At 36.3% G+C, this 17,686-nt stretch overlaps 1 long non-coding RNA gene across 1 annotated transcript; it reads left to right on the top strand.

The window, feature by feature from the left end:
* The first annotated feature begins 313 nt into the window (after positions 1-313).
* On the top strand, positions 314-13,438 carry LOC135579234 (uncharacterized). Its single transcript, XR_010471947.1, has 3 exons — positions 314-413; positions 6,661-6,758; positions 10,198-13,438. It is a non-coding gene; the product is annotated as an uncharacterized LOC135579234 (long non-coding RNA).
* Positions 13,439-17,686: the final 4,248 nt, after the last annotated feature.

A 17,686-nucleotide genomic window follows, 5' to 3' on the forward strand; every position in this document is an offset into this window, starting at 1 on the left:
GAAAGGAAAAGTGTAAAAGGAGGACCAAGAAAAAAAATTGATCAGTCTACATATTTACCAAGCCAGCAGTAGTCTGCTTTTCTATCACAACAAAGAATAAAAATTCATTGTTACAAGAGTATAACCTTTTCTGAGTCACTGTAAAAGATTTCTCAGGGAATTTTACCACAGAAGCTTCTAAAAAGCCTTTGAACAAACACAAAATAAAAGATCAATCTCTCTTAATTATTCTTTATAATTTGGTTGAATCCAGGATTACTGGGCTACCTAACTTTTTCCTTTTCTCCTGCTCATTGTCACTTCTTGTCGGCAACAGAATTTTCTTGGAAGAGAAAAGCCTTGGTGAGCTGAGATCCAGTGATGCTACTACCTCCACTACCATTCCTGCTGGCTCATTTCCTTGGTCATTCCAGGTGAGTCATTGCCAAGGACCAGTGAAATTGGCCAGTGACACTGTGACACTGGCTGCAGGGTCAGCAGAGCTGTGCTTCCTTCCACCAGGTTTGCCCTAGATATTATAGAAAGCAGAAGGCTGCCAGACAGAATGGAGTCTATTTTACGTGTGTGAAGGTGGGGGGAGAGAGAGATGTGAATGAGAGCTCCTCTTCTGAAATAGTTCTGTTAAAACATGTCAGTTGTTTCCCTTCCTCTGGAAACACCAAAGCTGATCTTAAACATGTTGCATTCCAGACACCATGTGCTTTCTATTTGTATTCATTGCAGATGTGCACTAAAACTACTGCAAATAATTTAGGTAATTGGCAAACCACAGGGGCACTTACCCTGTTCACTGGCCTATTTTAGGCTGGCTCATCATCACCGTTCTAATTGATGACAGGTCTCTAGTTTTTCACTTGCCAGGCTGTAAGACAAGGAATACTAATAAAGTATTCTGGCAGTGGGAATGTTGTAACTGTTCCCAGCCTTTTGCAAGCAATGAGCTCCCCCGCCCCTGCCCCTGCTGCTAATGCACAAGTGATGTGGTGAGGAACTCTCTCAATAAAAGAACACTGTATTTTCTCCATCTACTCAGCCCCTGCAATTATCCAATTCTAATACGACCATAGCTTTTTAAACGTAATGCTGTACCCTGCAACATGTTGTTATTAAAAAGTAATGCCATCAAAGTAGCTGACATCCACATTGAAATAAACTTATCTCCCTTATATAAAGAACATTTCAGAAATGAAAATTAATTTCTGCTTCATTTTCCTGTTTCTTGCCACCCTAGAGGCCCAGCATTGTATTTATTAATAAGAGAATATACATATATGTCATCCACTGTGCTTTTTTCTGCACAGACTCACCACAGAGGCCAATTCCTGGCCCAAATTATCTCACTATCTGACTGAAACACAGATAACAGAGAGCGCTCTTGAGTCCACTGTACTGTCCACTGCTTACTAGCAGAGGCAGAGAAGTCACAGAGCTGCAACAAACAAAGGATTCTTGGACCCATAAAGTAATTGTTCCAGTATCTACATTTATGCTTGTGCCACCTGGTAGTAAAAATTCAGTAGAGTTTCTCTGCACTGCATATACAGCATAGGAAGTGTTAAATGCCTCAAGGTGTTAAACATCAGATCTTAAATATCAAGATCTGAAACACCAAAACACCCACATCGATGCATGCTGAACAGAACCAGTGCTAGTCAATACTGAGCACTAAGCACAAATCTATACAACACAAATGATTGCATGTCACCTCTTGTGACTTGACTCATGGCTTTAGTTAGGCTCAGAGTCCTCTCCTGAGAGAAGGCAGTGGAAAGAGCTGGTGACAAACTTTAGTGTGACACTGGAGAACTGGAAGGCTCTCACTTGTGGCTCTGTTTTCTAGTTGTGCCCTTCCTGATCCTGAGGGGTATCATCACCACATCATCTTCTGTGCTAATGAGTGCCTTTGTCACTACTCAGTAGAAGAGTCAAAGGAAATGAGATACTTTAAGTACTGAAGTCCTTTGCAAGATTGAACTTCAATGACTAGGTCAAATAATTAACCTGAGCCATGCAAATAATTGTATACACATTTCCCTTTAGCTGCTGTTTTATCCACCCTATATTCGATGTACAGTCTCACCACTCATCTCAGGCCATAATTTGATGCATGACTTAAGTCAACATAAGCTGTTCTGATGATGAAACAGGAAATCCTACCCTCTGCTTGTTCTTTTTTATTTCCTTTTGTCAGTGCAAGGATTGGAATGGCCATATGATCAGATGAAGGAACTGACCAAGGCTCACATGACTGGGGAAAAAAAAGGGCTCTGATATATCATAATGTAGGGGACTTAGAAAATTCACTCTAATCAAGGCACAGGGATACAAAGCTGGATAAATATTTCTTCTAGAGGAGCATGGGAGCAAAGCCTGAGGAAGGTATATTATCTTGCCTACAGAGTATATAATCTGTAATTATAGTCGGCAAAGTATTTTGCTGTGTTCGGAAGGTGAAATTTATGCTTTCCATTCCTTTCCTCTTGAAATAGGGCACTAATTTGTATCAAGGTGTTGAGTGTGAAATGGGAAGACATGAGAGATCCAGGCTTGACCACAGTTCTTCTTGAATTTTTTCATATGTTAAGAATACTTTCTTCATGGTTAGACAAAATGAAATGTTTTCATCCCAAGTTAGATAAAACTTCAGTAAAAGACAGAGAAACCTTTGATTGAGTTCTTTATTTAAGACCATTAAAATAATTCTCAGCGCTTTGGTTCTCTTAAGCATTTATCATACCAGTGAGGTCTAATACATGGATGAAATTTGTCCTAAATCAGATATCTTACATGTAGAACTGTATTTCTGAAACTAAAGATACTTGTTAAATCCGCTTTCATAGTCAATGAAGAACTAATTTCATTCTAAAAGAAATATTTTAAACAGTACAGCTTAAAACACCTCTTGAAAGCTATTTCTTTCTACTGTCTAAGAGGGAATTTAAATAGCTGACATTGTCATCTGACAATAGGTGAGATGAAGCCCACTTTCAGTGCCTTCATTTTAGGTGCTTCCTTTTGACTTACTCATCCAACTTGGCATGCTAACTGCAGAGTGACAAGTGGTATGTTGGGTTCAATTCTGTCCTGTTTTGTCATACAAGAACCTTTCAGGCAAAATAAAAGGTAACAGAAAGAAAGGCTCTATACTGTTTTTTGAAGAGTCTCTGTAGTGCTCCTTGGATAGAAGACTATTCCTTGGTCAGGAGACCTGAGCTGAAAATCTCACCAACTTCTTTTCCTGCTGGATTCAATGTTGCTATGATATTTCAACCAAGTGCTTGGTGGTGGTGGGGTTGAGTGATTCAGTTGTGGTATTGCTGTCATTCCACAATAGAACTTGTTAGCAGCCTGTTAAGGCTATTATCCTGATTGAAGGATAATGAGACAGATGTCACATTTTATAAAACAAGAATTGGGTTCCTTGGCTGAAACAGACTTCTAAATCTGATTTTAAAAAAAATGCGAAAAAATGACTTCGGCCTCTACTATTGCTTCTCTGTCTGATGTTCAACAGTGCTGAATTTAGTGCTATAATTCAGTACTGTAGCCCAAAGACCACCCATGTGATGAAGAAATCCTCTGAACCACTTGGCCCTGAGCCTGTCAGGAAAAATTGGTGCAGGAAAAGGAAAGGAGTAAGTGTTCGTTGTAGTTAGCACTTTTCTAAATCAGGCCTGAAAAGAGAAAAGTGCTAGTGAAAGGGGAGAGTATTGGAGGGAAAGGTATTTTATTCATTAAAAATAAGTGTCTGGAGTTTAAAACATGTCGACGGGCTAAAGCTCTGTTCTGTGAGGCACTAAGTGCCCTTGAATCCCTTTGAAGTTAGCGGTAGGTGAGGTAACTCAGTACTCCACAGGACTAAGCCCTGAGGATCCTCTTAATGGAAAGTCACAAAGAAGAAGGATACCCATGGGTTTTGAGGTGAACTCTACTTCCATCCTACTCTTTCTGTCTCCTACATCTAGATGTACCTAGATGTGTGTGGTTAATACATTCATTAGAATGTATCACATGCATGCTAGAAGATTTAGTGTGCAGCTTGGAATAGTGTATTTCAGTTCAAATGAATGAAAGGAAATGGCTCATTTCTCAGAGATATGCTCTTGTTATTCCATTGAAGAGCAAGGGACACAATGCTTGTGCAATTCAAGCTGTTTGCTATGTCTTGCCACACAATCTTGAATTTGGCAAACAACTACTGGAAATAGAAGGAAGGTGGGATTTGATCCTTGGTGACCTAATTATTTTTTAAAATATAAGGGATCTATAGAGATACTTCCCAAATTATGCTTTGCACCACTTCTTACACACCATGGTAAGGAACTTCAGAACTTCTTTTTCAACTGCCTCACCTTATAATGAAAAATCTAGACCTCTCTCTGGTCAAGTGTTTGACCACTCTCATTGTAATTTCTTTTCCATATATCAAGTGCCCATTGCTTCTCATCCTTTCTCTTTCCTGAACTCTCCCATTATGTAGTGGTAGAATAAAATGATACGCACAGTAACAATAGATCACAGTGTTTCACAGAAGCTGTGTAACCTCGTTTGTGTACAAGTTTTGTTTTGGTTAAACCCTGAAGTGTATCAGTACTTGAAGGGAAAACGAAAAATCCTTCCAGGACCAGGATCATCACCATATTCCCTGTGTGAAGATGAGACTCCACAGCTACTCTGAGCAGCGCAGTCCAATGGCTGATCTTTATGGGGCAGCTGGATTTATAGTAGATGTCGCAGTTGTGCTTTGTCCTTTCAGATGACTGGGTGTTGAATCTCTGAATCTCTGGAAACATCTGGAAACATCTGGAAACAGATGTGTATACCACTACTGCATAGACAAATTACATATGTATGTGCGTGGATAAACATGTACAAATATGTATCATGTACATGCTGGATATGCATAGTTCTATACACACTGCAGGTAATAATCAGATTATATACAGTTAGGTCAGACAAGCTATTACGCTGTATACTTAGTATAGGCTTCATTTTTATTTATTTTTTTTAAACAACAGAATTAGTGGCTGAGTCCCTTTGATTTCATTATTCATGAATACAGGGAGAAACAATTTTTTTCTTATGTGAACTCATTGCAAGCATATAGAAGACTAGATAAAACTATTTGAAGGATTCCCGTGTTGTATGTGGAAATGATTGTCTAGTGCTAATCTCAGGCTTGAATGCATTTTATGTTTAACCTCTTGTCAGATGGTTAGAGGTCCCATAGTTCCTTTAGTATCAAAACTCAAGCTTCCTTTTAATGGCACTGATTTCTCCCATTCCCACTGAAATCAAAAGAAACAGAGAGCACTCATATTACAGTGAGGCCTTTGATGGTGATATTGGGTAGAAAAGCACAATGTTTTTCAGAGAGCTTTCAAAGGTTAAATATGTGCATTTCCAGAGCTCACTACTGTATTTGTTCTAAAAGTTACTGCTCTTGGTAGATTGATTTCCCTTCTGAATAATATAATGTGGAGTTAAAAGAAATCCCACAAAAAATCTCTTTATTAAAGTCTAGACCAATAGGCACTGAAATCAGTAACTCCTTTCGAGTTAAATAAAGAGGTCAAAGTGCTGTACAATCAGAATTCCTCACTGTAAGCCAGACACCCCCTCCTTTCCCTCCTTCCCCATTTTCTATGTGTTTTTCTATCAGCTGCCTGATCAAGTGTTGGAATGAAGGAAAGGTTGACCCTGATGCTAACTGAACAACACTTGGCTGGAGCCAGCTGGTTTGCAATATTTGTGAAAACATTTTGAAAGTGGAATTTTGAATAAGTCATCAAGATTGATCACCAAAATAAAATCTAGTTGACAATGAAAATTTAATAAAGATATTAAAAAGGGAAGAAAACAAAAAAAAACCCTCAAGTCTAATAAAATTAACTGAATAAGAGTCCAACATCTGAAACAGTAGGAAAATGTATCATCACATTTAAAATTGTTATCAGAAAAAACACATTTTTGAGTAGCATATGTCATTTTCACTAAAAAAGTTAAATTAATCTGCAAATAACATCTGAGAAATAATAAAGATATAATATCAGATAATAAATTTCCTAGTCATGTGAGGTTTTCCTCAAGCTATTCTTCAACCCAAGCTGCTTAACAAACGAATATAATGTAGATATTGCACTGAGGGGCAATTGTCCTGCTAAGTTAGAGAACAGCAATATGAAATAAGAAAGAAAACCCTGAAATGGAAAATGTGGCAAAGAAAGGGAAAGTCTGTTTTCTTCCAAGAGAAATGAAGCTCATTTATCTCTGCTGATAAGGGACAGGGGAAATGGAAGCAGGGCATGTATGAGTGAGTGCCTCTGTGGGTAAATACAACTATTTTGGTATTCTGCTTGTGACCATTTAATCTCAAATATTCTTACAAGTTTAAAGCTGTGGCACATTAACACCTCAGTAACTAGCTTCCAAAGGAACAAAGAAAAGAGTTAAAGAACAAATTATTATTGTTAACTAAGTTCTCTGTTTTATCCTGGATGAGAAGTATAATGAAAATACATCAAATCTGCCCATGGTCTGCCTATTAGTTCCATGATCTGCAGGTTTTTCTTCAGTCATGGACTGCTGCTCTTTAGATCACCCAAAGTATAACTTGGATTTTATGTTAGATTTTTTTTTTCTCTCTGTTTATTTTGTTAGACAATTTTGTATCTAGGAGAAGCCTCATCTTTCCAGGACGTGATTGTTAGACATCCAATCCCTTTCTGATGCCTGCACAGCTGTCTGTCACTGAGCAGGTGAGCTCCCAGATGTGGTGGCAGAGGGGCTGCCTGGACTCATGCAGTATCCTGCCTGTCACACAAGACAAGCTCTGGTAGCTGCTGTGGTGGTGATGGCTAAACAGTCCTGAGAATCATATGTGGTGCCACAATGTAGTTGTACTGGAAGTGATATTTTAAAATGTTACAAGTTTGTTTTTTGTTTTGTTTTGTTTTGTTTTTGGGGGAGTGGGGGGTGTTTTATCATGGCAAAAGATGTAAAATATGTTCATACAAAAGAACAATATGATTTAAGGGAGATAATTCAGCAATCTCATTTCCTTCAACCCTGCAAATATTTGAATGTATCTGAATGTAATATTTGTCATGAACACTCCTGACCTGTTCTGCATCTGTACCTTCATCTAAAATAAATACTATAATTACTACATCCATACCGTAAACTATGCAGAGAGAACATTTTGTGGTTTTAGGTAAAGATAGGTCTAATGATCATAAATACAATAAAACCACCAGATATTATGGCATGGAGAACAGTAGATTGCTTCATTTAATACATGGGGATATAATCATAGAACTCTTTCATACTAACAAAGGTCCGTGGCCACAGATTGTACGTCTAATGGTGAATGAGATCTTCAGAGCTCTATATTTATGTTTAATAATCTTAGCCCTTGTATGGAAATATTTACATTTTGAAATTATCTGCTGGAATGTGATATGCTGATATTTTCATCATTGGATTCTTTTTACTCTGTCATTGTGTCCAGGACATATTATTTCCCCAATTCTTTTTCTTCTTCCAGTCTAGAAGAATCACTTTTTGAAGACTTGTGTAGCTATTTTTCAGCAGAGTACACACTTGACTATGGAGAATTTTGCAAGTTTGCAAAATGTGTCAGTAAAAAAAAAATAGTCTTATGGAATTATTATGCAATTTTTTATAAATCATTACAAGATATATTTTTCCCATATTAATTGGCAATTTCCAGTGAAAAAAAATTACTATAATTACTCTGGCCAGCAGATGTAGAAAAAAAAAGGGAACCTTTCTTTGGATATCTTTCCTCTTCTGAAGAATCTTGTTTGACTCAATTGTCCTGCTCAGCTAAATCATTTGAATCATGCAAATTCTGTTCTATCTGAAGCTTAAAAGAAAAAAAGTACTGCAAGAATAAACTTTTATCTCTTAACACAAGACATAGCAAGATGTCTGGACTAAAGAAAGGCACTTAGGAAAACAAACTAGAAAGAAATTCCCCTTTTTCCAGGTAATCACTGGAGATTTCTATTAGGCAGCACTTTTTGCCAGCAAAGACAAAAGTGCCAGACAGACTGTTATTACAGTACAGCGCAAAACCATAATGTGTTTTGCTCTCAAATTGTCATGATCTGGATAACAATAAATAAATATTTGGTTAAACCTTCTTATCATAATCTTGCTGGCTACCTGACTAGGCTGAGCTGCCTCCTTCAAGGTAGGGAGGAGCATGAAGCCTGGAAACAGCATGCAGGTGCTCAGGTAGTCCTTATAGATCTCCATTATGCACTTATGGAAATCCTCCCCTTGCCTCTTGCTACTGACTAAAATGTCTCAGGAGTTACTGAACACAGTAAGTATTGTTGCCTCCAAACTAGATAGAATGGGAACAGTATGGATGCTGGCTCTTCAGCACCAACTCATTAGCTGTAGGGATCCACTGAGTTGTATTGCATTCAATACTAACATAGATGTTGGTTACCGCTATGTATAATATATATAAGTTTCACAGAAACTTCTTCTGTCCTTTTGCCTGCTGCCAAACAGCCGCAATAAAGAGATAATTATAAAATAAAATGAATAGACTATAATGGGAAGAACTTGGAACCACTCAACACAGTAGAACAAATGAGACTTTTGCAGTTAAGAGTCTTTAACAAGTCCATTGTCCTACCCTTAATAGGTTCCTAGAAAAGCACCTTAAAGGCTATCAGTCTTCCACTAAAAGAAACCATGAGAGAGAAGACATGTGGTTCTGAATCTTATTCAGTATCAGTTCTTTCACTTCACTGCTAGAGGAAATGCATTTTACTTCAGTAATTGCTGTGCCAATAATGAGGGATAGACATTAGGAGGGAGCTTGACACAACATGCTTTTTTGGCTGTTGGAGTGGAACAGAAAATAACACAGGACTGGTAAAACCATATAGAGGAAGAGGGGGAAGGGGCTCTCCTGCTGGAGCAGAATGGTAAATAATCTCACAAGGTGTGTTCAGTCATGATCATCAGAGAATGGTTTTCTGGTGGAAGATGCAATTTGGACAACAACTGGCTTCTTAATAGATTTCAAGAGCTTCGATGCTTCAATTTGGACTTGAGGTTAAGTGCAGGAAGAGAAGAAAATATCCTTTGCTATAATGCATTTTGCACAAGATTAAATGTTAGCAAATGAAGAAGAAAATTCACATAAAACCTAAGGGAGTTTAGACAAAACATATACCAGATTATCCAAGAAGACAATGGAACTACTGCCAGGAATCCACTAGATTCCAGATCCAAGCAAACTATACATGCACTAAATTAAACATGCACTAAACATAGACACATACTAAACTAGACTTGTGTAATACTAAATGTGACCCAAAGTACTGAAGCAAACTTAAGAAATCCTTACTTCTAACACATGAAAGTTAAAATAACTTCATAATAACATGACAAGCAATGTGTCCAAACAAGCTCACTCTGTAAGAGATGTGTGAATAAGAAATTATTCTATAATTTATTATGCATGGAGAACAGTAAATTATTCTAATCACATTTTCTGCATTATGAATATTCTAAAAAGTGGTGCTACAGGCAAATGAATGGCCATGGAAAGTGTGATCATTCATTCCAATCTTTTTTTTAATAAACTTTATTCAAATTAAGGGAAAAAAATAATTATGATGAAGAAAGTGTCTGAAGATTCTGTAAAATGACCATTTGCTTTAAAAGAACATCTCTTCAGAGCAAAATCAGATCTCCAGCACTATATTTTTAGAACAGATACAGGGACAGTAACACCTGTCTTCAGAAAGTTGATTAAAATGCTTTCAATTCCAGTACTAATTAATAAATACTTTTGAGCTCTCCATCTTACATAGTCACGGAGATAGCTTTAAGTAAATGAATACATCAGACCCCAGTAAAATACAGTGAATGTTTAAGCTTTATTTTTATTTAATAAACGCAAAGATAGATCAATGGCTTGGCTCAGTGAAGCCAGGTCAGGCTTGACCTTCTGGATGCTAACAGACTGATTTTAATCCGAATTAGTATTTTCGTCATTTTATAAAACTGCAATGTGTTGAAGAATTTGTGTCTCAGGTATTTTAAAGGCATTCATAAGTTATTTCACATGTGTTTACACTGGACAGATGTTTTTAAAAAGACAGCTTTTATGGAGTCTAACAGTTGTTATTATTCCTTTTCTTCTAGACTACAGAAAACAGATCCTGTGTGGAACATCATTGCCTTTGGTAAAGAAAGAAGACCACGAGGAAGCTCCTTGAGGACTTCAATATTGTCATTCTAAAATACTGCTAAGTGCTAAAATTGGTGTAATCAACTAGAAAACCTCTGGACACCTTTTTTGTCCCTATCTCCAGTACTATCATTAAGATTGACAGTACAAAATATTAGATGTAAACAGGAATTCCCAACAGCTTTTCAAGAAAGGTGTCTTGCTGTTTTTATTTTATGAGGTTTAGTGACATCTAAAGCTTACACCTGATTTACAAGTATTTTTCTTTTTACACTTTTATTATAGTTTTGTGTCCTTCTTCTTTTGCGTCCTTACAAAGTTCTGAGTTCCAATTACAATAACCTACCTTAAAGGACAGCTTCTCAATGTTATTTTTCTGTGAGAATAACAACAGTACTGTCTGCACAGAGGAGAAATGCTTAGCCTGCATTAAGCTCCACACTAGCTTGATTAAACCACTATTATACCAAACCAGCTTTTTTAAAAATAGCTGAGACATGAAAGTTTATGACTGAAGCACAGACCCAGTCTTTGGGTGGTCAATTAACATGGATTTCATTACAATCAAAACATGCTAAGCCTTTGAAAAATAAATAAATAAAATATATATTTAAAGACAGCATCTTTGTAAGTAGGATTTTCATGAAGGACACAAAAACATAATGAGAATTATTTATGCCAACAGCATATCATTATTTTGTCTTCAATAAGATGATTTAACACACCTTGAAATGAGTGTCTAATATAGGCAACATTCTCTGAGAAGGGTGCCCACAGGATTATGTTGAGCTAGGAGAGATTCTGAGGGAGATTCTGTATGGGACCAAGTTTAGGTGAGATGAATCCCTCTCAATGGTTTTTGGAACTGGGAAGGTCAGCAGCCTCTCTTTTTCACTAGGCAAATAAAATGTTTGGGGAAACCAGCAGGAAAATCGCACAAAAGAATGAAAGCTATAGCTACTGTGAGACATTATTTTCTTAAAAGAACCTGGGCCATGTGTTAAGAAGGTGGCCACTGCCTTTATTAATATTAATTTGTTTCTGTCATTTTTCTTAAGAGCTATTTCTCTATCACATGTATACAGAGAAAAAGGTAAGACTCAGGGTCAGGTCATGGCTTATTCAGCCCACAGGGAAGTGTACTGATACGCTTTCGGCCTGGAATGCCACAACCAACTGTATTTAGCAGAAAGGAGGCTCCACAGAGATGTATTTCCTCACTCGGGTGACCAGGGAGTCCAGGAGTGGGGAATATTCAAAGTCTATATACCTTTAGTATACTTTCTGACATGAAGTATGGCAGGGGGGATGCAGTGGTTTGGGTGCAGATTGAGGCTTCTTTGGAGAAGCTGGGCGATGAAGAGATAGTCAGTGACCCCCTAAGTCACAATTTCCATCTCAGGTTGATACTGGGGCAACACAACTGCTCTGTAGGTTGAAAGCAGCAGTAATGAATGCCCTTCAGTATTTAGTTTGTCATTTCCCCCCACCTTTCCTTTCTTATTAAGAAGGCAATTCATTTCACATTTCAGTGAAAGGAAAGACCCCTGCAGACAGCATGGAAGCTGGATCATGCTGCAACACAGTTAATGTTACAGGACAGCACAGTGTTGCCAGCAGAACTAATCCCAGCAGTGGCATATCAAATCACCCCATTTCCATTTAGCATTCATCAGTATCATACACAGGCAGATATGGATTTGATCCGTGGAATGGCATTTGCCTTTGATGTTCTTTATTTATTTATTTATTTTTAAAATTCTATTCCTCTACATCATGTATTCAGCACTAATAGGAAATTTCTTTTCAGGAATGAGTTCCATTCAGTTGCTGAGCATGTATCAGCTACACTGCTGATCAGCAGTGTGATAGGGAAATTTTAGGTTTTTTTTCCTCTGCATAAACTTTGTCCCTTTTTCTCTGCTTTGTGTGGCTGTTCATTTTTGACATTTAGCAACTTAGTTGCTGCAATTGTTCCAGAGATTGCTTTGATATTTGCTCTTTTGTTGTGTTAATAGAACCACTAGTCTCTCTTACTTTGACCTTGCATTATTTTGTCAAGGCTTTCAGGCTCCACATTCTTCTGTATAGGCAGTCCTAATTTTCTTAAAGCTTTAATTACAGATTAGCCCTTCCTCCAGCACTGAAAATGAATTTGTTGAGCCTGTTTTATGACATTTACCAGAGACAAAGCTAACATTCTTTTTTTTTTTTTTTTTCTGGTCATGTAATTGGTCATTATTTGAGTTAGCTTGCCATTGTGTTTCAGTCATGCACCCTGGAACAAAGTGAGATATTTATTTTTTTCCATATATTCAGTCTCACTGCTTCTGTGTTGATTTTGTGGTTAGACACTTCTAGATGTGGCCCAGTCAGAACTTTTAGCTTTTCTTCCAGTTTCCACAGCATAAAAATCTATTTTGGCATACAGTTCATTTTTTTTTTAATTGAAGTGTTTTCTGCCAGCAGTATAATTTTAGCTGCTACTGGATAGACTGAATATGCTTTTACCCCTATAGGAAAACTTAAAGTTTGGAATAGGAATACATTCAAACACTACTGTGAGCTTGGAAATAATGTTTCAGAGGAGAACATGGACAGACTTGAGAATGTGAACATTTATGCTGCATTTTTAGAGCTCCTTTCACATCGAAGTCATTTTCATCAATAACCACATTACTGCCTCAGTGACCTAACACTTCTCAACTCTTAACCGTAATCTGACTGAACTTCATGGTGTGTTTCAGGCATGCTGTATAGCTGAATCTTGTATGATTTTCTTCTCTTCCTATCATGGAGTGTCATGAAGGCATTCAAAAAATCAGGTCAGACAGGTAATGAACTCAAGGCAAGTTTATTCTAACCAAAATTATTCAGCAGAAAACCAAATAGAAACAGAGTTTATCCAAAATCATTCAACACTTTCACAACATTTTAAATCACAGGTTCACGATACTGGTTGGGGTTCAATCACTGCATGGTCAACACAGGTTTAGGGGATCCCTGAAATTTGGAATGGTGATTCAAAATGCACACTCACTCATAAGACAAGGACTCTCAAGGGTAACCCAGAATGTACAGTCACTCACCAGTAAGGCAAGGGTACTCAATCCTCGAGGAAGTTGCCTTGGGCAGTATCTCAACCCAAGGGGAGAGTCCTTGACTGCAGACTTATTGCTCTGAGGAGGACCAACTCAAAATGGGGTCTCCTGCAGGGCCCCGTTTATACTCTAGTCAAATCTGATCTTTGGTCATTTACGGTCAGTGGTCTAGAAACTCCTCTCGACTGAGGCATTTAACTGTCTAAAGGTCCTGTCTGTTGACTAAGCGGCATGTACCTGACCATAGCGGTCCACTGATATAGAAGTCTCTGGTGTTTTCAAGGTGAGGGAGAGGGTACCTGCTACATTTCCATGAATGCTTTATCTTTAAATGTTTTCCTACTCTTGCTAATACAATTTTGGATGGAGTAGGGAAGAACCCTTACAGTACAATGATTTTGTCTCAGTTTAAGTTTAGAGATGGGAGACAGATTAAGTTATATTACTGATGCAGGCTTTTCTTTTCTCAGATTTCTGTTAGCATTATGTATTAGAAGCAGATAGTCTTATTGTTTACATAAGATTAAAATTATTTCTGAATTTTGCTGGATCACTGATCTTGTAGCAAGTTTTTTCAAAATCTACAAGTGTCATACAAGAAGATAATTCTCTTAATCACGTTTGAATTTCCACTTTATTAATGCAGTGTTCCTCTTTAGTTTTCATATAATATCTCATACTTGGAAGTCTTGTGAAATAGAATTTTAGGAAAGGAAAACAATATTTTCATATGCACACATGTATGTACAAATGTATGTTTCAGTCAAATTTTTTTGTATTTCAGGCTTCCTGCATCAACAAAGGAGTCTGAAACATTCCTTTCTGGGATTGTAAAATCTTTTTCATATCATATCATATCATATCATATCATATCATATCATATCATATCATATCATATCATATCATATCATATCAATCATATAATCATATCATATCATATCATATAATATAATATCACATATTTATAATTTAAAATATAACTATTTTAGATTTTTTTGAGATTAAAAAACTGCACTTTCCCTTCCCTTTTCTTTATTTCTAATCTGTTCATTCTTGTTGGCTTTTAAAACAATAGCAAACAAAAACCAGCCTCATAAGGAAATTAATATGCTACCTTAAGAAAAAGAAAGAAAAATACTGTTGTAAAACAGAATTCACTAGCATTTATAGAGATCTTACTAAAACATATATATATATATATAAAACCAACAACAACAACAAGAAAAAAAAAGAGAAAAGAGCTTCTTTTGTTATGGAAATATTTATCATGTTTGCATTTCTTATGGCTAAACCAATATTTTAAGATATATGAAATTAATCCAACAAAATAAAAGTGAATTTTTATTTTTTACAAAGTTGATGTTAGCTCAGTCCACAAAAGAACTATGTTTCCAAGGTGAGCTATGTCGCTGGCATAGACGTTTTTTACTATAATTCTATTGGCATGACTATAATTACGATTCCTTTTGATTGCATGCAGGTCCCCAGAAGAAAATAGATATGTGCTGTCTTCTTATGTTCAAAAGTCAAATTTCACAGCTGATATCCATAAATTAGGGCACTATCTCTCAATGCAGCAATGAGCTAGCATTTTGCCTCAATCTGTTTCAGGCCTTGGCCTTAATGAACAGTTAATAACTGAAAAGAAAAATGGAAGAAAAGCCAAAATGTTAGTCCACCGGGGGTTAAAATCCTCAGAAATATTTTCCTTTTTAAATTTTCACTGGGTATATCCCTCAAATTCCATGCTGAATCTTAAACTTTTTCTTGACATTACCTTGAAAAAATATGGTTTAGGAAAAATAAACTTTTCCATTTATAAACCTCAGCTCTGATCTTTCTGAAGTCCCTAGGAAAGTAGGGGTAGTTTTATTTTGTTATAATTTTTGAAGTAATATAAAATTTTTAAAAAAATATATTTGTTTTTCCTCTGCAACACTGGTGCATATAATAAACTCTCACTACATTTTGAAATGTACATAAAGTTAATATGAAAAAAAACAACTGTAAGTAATGTGCATCATTATGATATGGGTGAAAAATGTTGTCGAGAAAAAAATCTGAGTCCAATTAGAATTGCAATAGATACTTTCAGTTCTGAATGACTTTTTTGTTTGTTCACTTTTTCTGAAGCCTTGGGAGTTAAGCACACATTGCAATATTGGATACACCTTTTAGAGAATAGTATTATTTTTTCTGGCATTTGCATATCTTGGGAATGAAATTATGAGTTTAAGCCATGTTAGTTCTAGAGTCTGCACAAAAAATATATATATTTAAAGCATTACTTTTTTATGAATTAAACAAGCTATAAATGTTTGAACATTCTCTGAGGACATATTTATAAGATTTGTAAGCAATTAGTAACATATACAGAAATAATAAAGTGTCACAGATAAGATAAGTGACATTCCTCCACATATATAATTTGGACCCAATGAAATGAGTATTATCTGCCATGCAATAGTTCTATTAAAGAGTTTCAAATGGGCTAGATTTGAATGCATTAAGGATGGTTTATTACATCATTAGGCATTACTAGCAATGTCTGTGTGGAGTGTAGATTGCTCAAGAATTCTTTATGATTACAAAGATGTGTTTCTTCTTGTTTTCTTTGGCTTCATAGTTTTCTGTTTCATCAGCATGACATAAAATATAAAACTATGGGGAACTAAAGGGATGGCACTTAGAAGAGGACTGAGATTTTTTTCTAGTCAGTTCTTTAAAAGCAAATGTAATGTTCTTCTGAGTAAACATTTAAGATGTTTCAGGCCTGAAACACCTTAAACATTTCAGTCATGTTTTCATATCTGAAAATCTACTTTCCGTGTGGAATTTACTATGTACTCCTGGTAATTCTATTGAATGGAGTAAAACCTGGCCTGTAGATGAGAAAGACCAAATGGATTCATATATTTTTCATCTATTGGTCAATGATTCTTAAAAATATAAGAGAAAAATACATTTGAAAACACATTGAAGTACTCATATTGCAAGCACATACAAAAATTCAGTTTCATTCTATACCAAAGGTATATCCTGTCCCTGCTCACCTTTCCCACTTGACCTGTTTGTTCTATTCCACAGAAAGCCATATCTTGAATTCACCCATGTCATCTATACATCATCCATCTTTCAGTTTCCATTCATTAATTCAACTTAGGAACAAATCAGACTTTTATTGACATTATATCTTGGACAAAAGAAAAGAAAAAAATAAGAAAAGGCAAATAATTTGCCTGGTCAGTTGCTTACACAGTTGTAAGACCTTTTTCTCTAACCTCTGCTGTTGTCAGTAAGAACATTATCACTTTTAAAAATTGGATTGATACTTTTATCCTTAGTTAATACAAGAGAAATAATATTGATGATATTGGAATACATTCAAATTAGACTTCACATCTTTGTCTCTCTTGAAGCATCTGTGCTGGGTCTGAAGCATGGTCTGCAGGACTGGCTGGCATAGGACACCAGTGTTCTTAATGTGACCAGGTTATTGGCAACTGTCCACATAGCAGCACTAGACTATTTTTCTGGCTAGAAACATTCTTTAAAATCAATTCAGTGCAGAAAAGATATAGACCTTTTGTTCACCTCAGCTTACTATTTAAAATGTGAAGGTGAGTTAAAACCACAGTACTGGACTGAAAAAATTCAAAACACTGATGTAGGTTTGAATTGACTTAAGTGGAATACTAATGCTCTCATGACACAGGTCAGTGCATTAGGGCCTGTGCCTGACAAAACTGAGCAAAATCTGCTAAGGTGTCACAACTGAAGCTTGCAGTGGGAAAATGTTCAAAGCATTTTTTCAAGTTTGTTTGGGTTGGTGTTTTTTTTTTTTTTTTTTTTTTTTTTTTTTTTTTTTTAAAGAGTTTGTGGAGCTCTCTGGCTCTTTCTTCTGTCAGAGGAGAATTTGAAGAAAAAAAGCTCTTCACAGCCTCCTTGATAGGTTGTTGAATCTTTTCAAATGTAAGAAAAAAAATGTTGTGGGAAGCAAAACCCAGGAAAACTTGGTGAGCTTAGCTGGAGCTTTAAAGAGATTATACCCGGAGTTCACAGGCAGACTTAGAGAAATTTGAACTTGACGGTTATCTTGAAAAGCTTTCGAAGGCAGGGATCATCAACACCACCACAGCTCTCATCTCTGGCAAACAATTTCAAGCAGCTTTAGGTATCAGATAGTATAGCCTGGGGACTCAAGAAAGAATTTTCAGGGCTGCTGTGTTTATATAGGTTTCTGATTTGGAAGCTAGGTTTACCATTGCTACATCTAGAGGAAGAAAAATAGTAGATAGATACTGAAGATGTGTAAGGTGGTCATTCTCTCAGTGTTGTCCCT

Source organism: Columba livia, chromosome 3 (genome assembly GCF_036013475.1).
Source record: "Columba livia isolate bColLiv1 breed racing homer chromosome 3, bColLiv1.pat.W.v2, whole genome shotgun sequence".
Taxonomy (NCBI): domain Eukaryota; kingdom Metazoa; phylum Chordata; class Aves; order Columbiformes; family Columbidae; genus Columba; species Columba livia.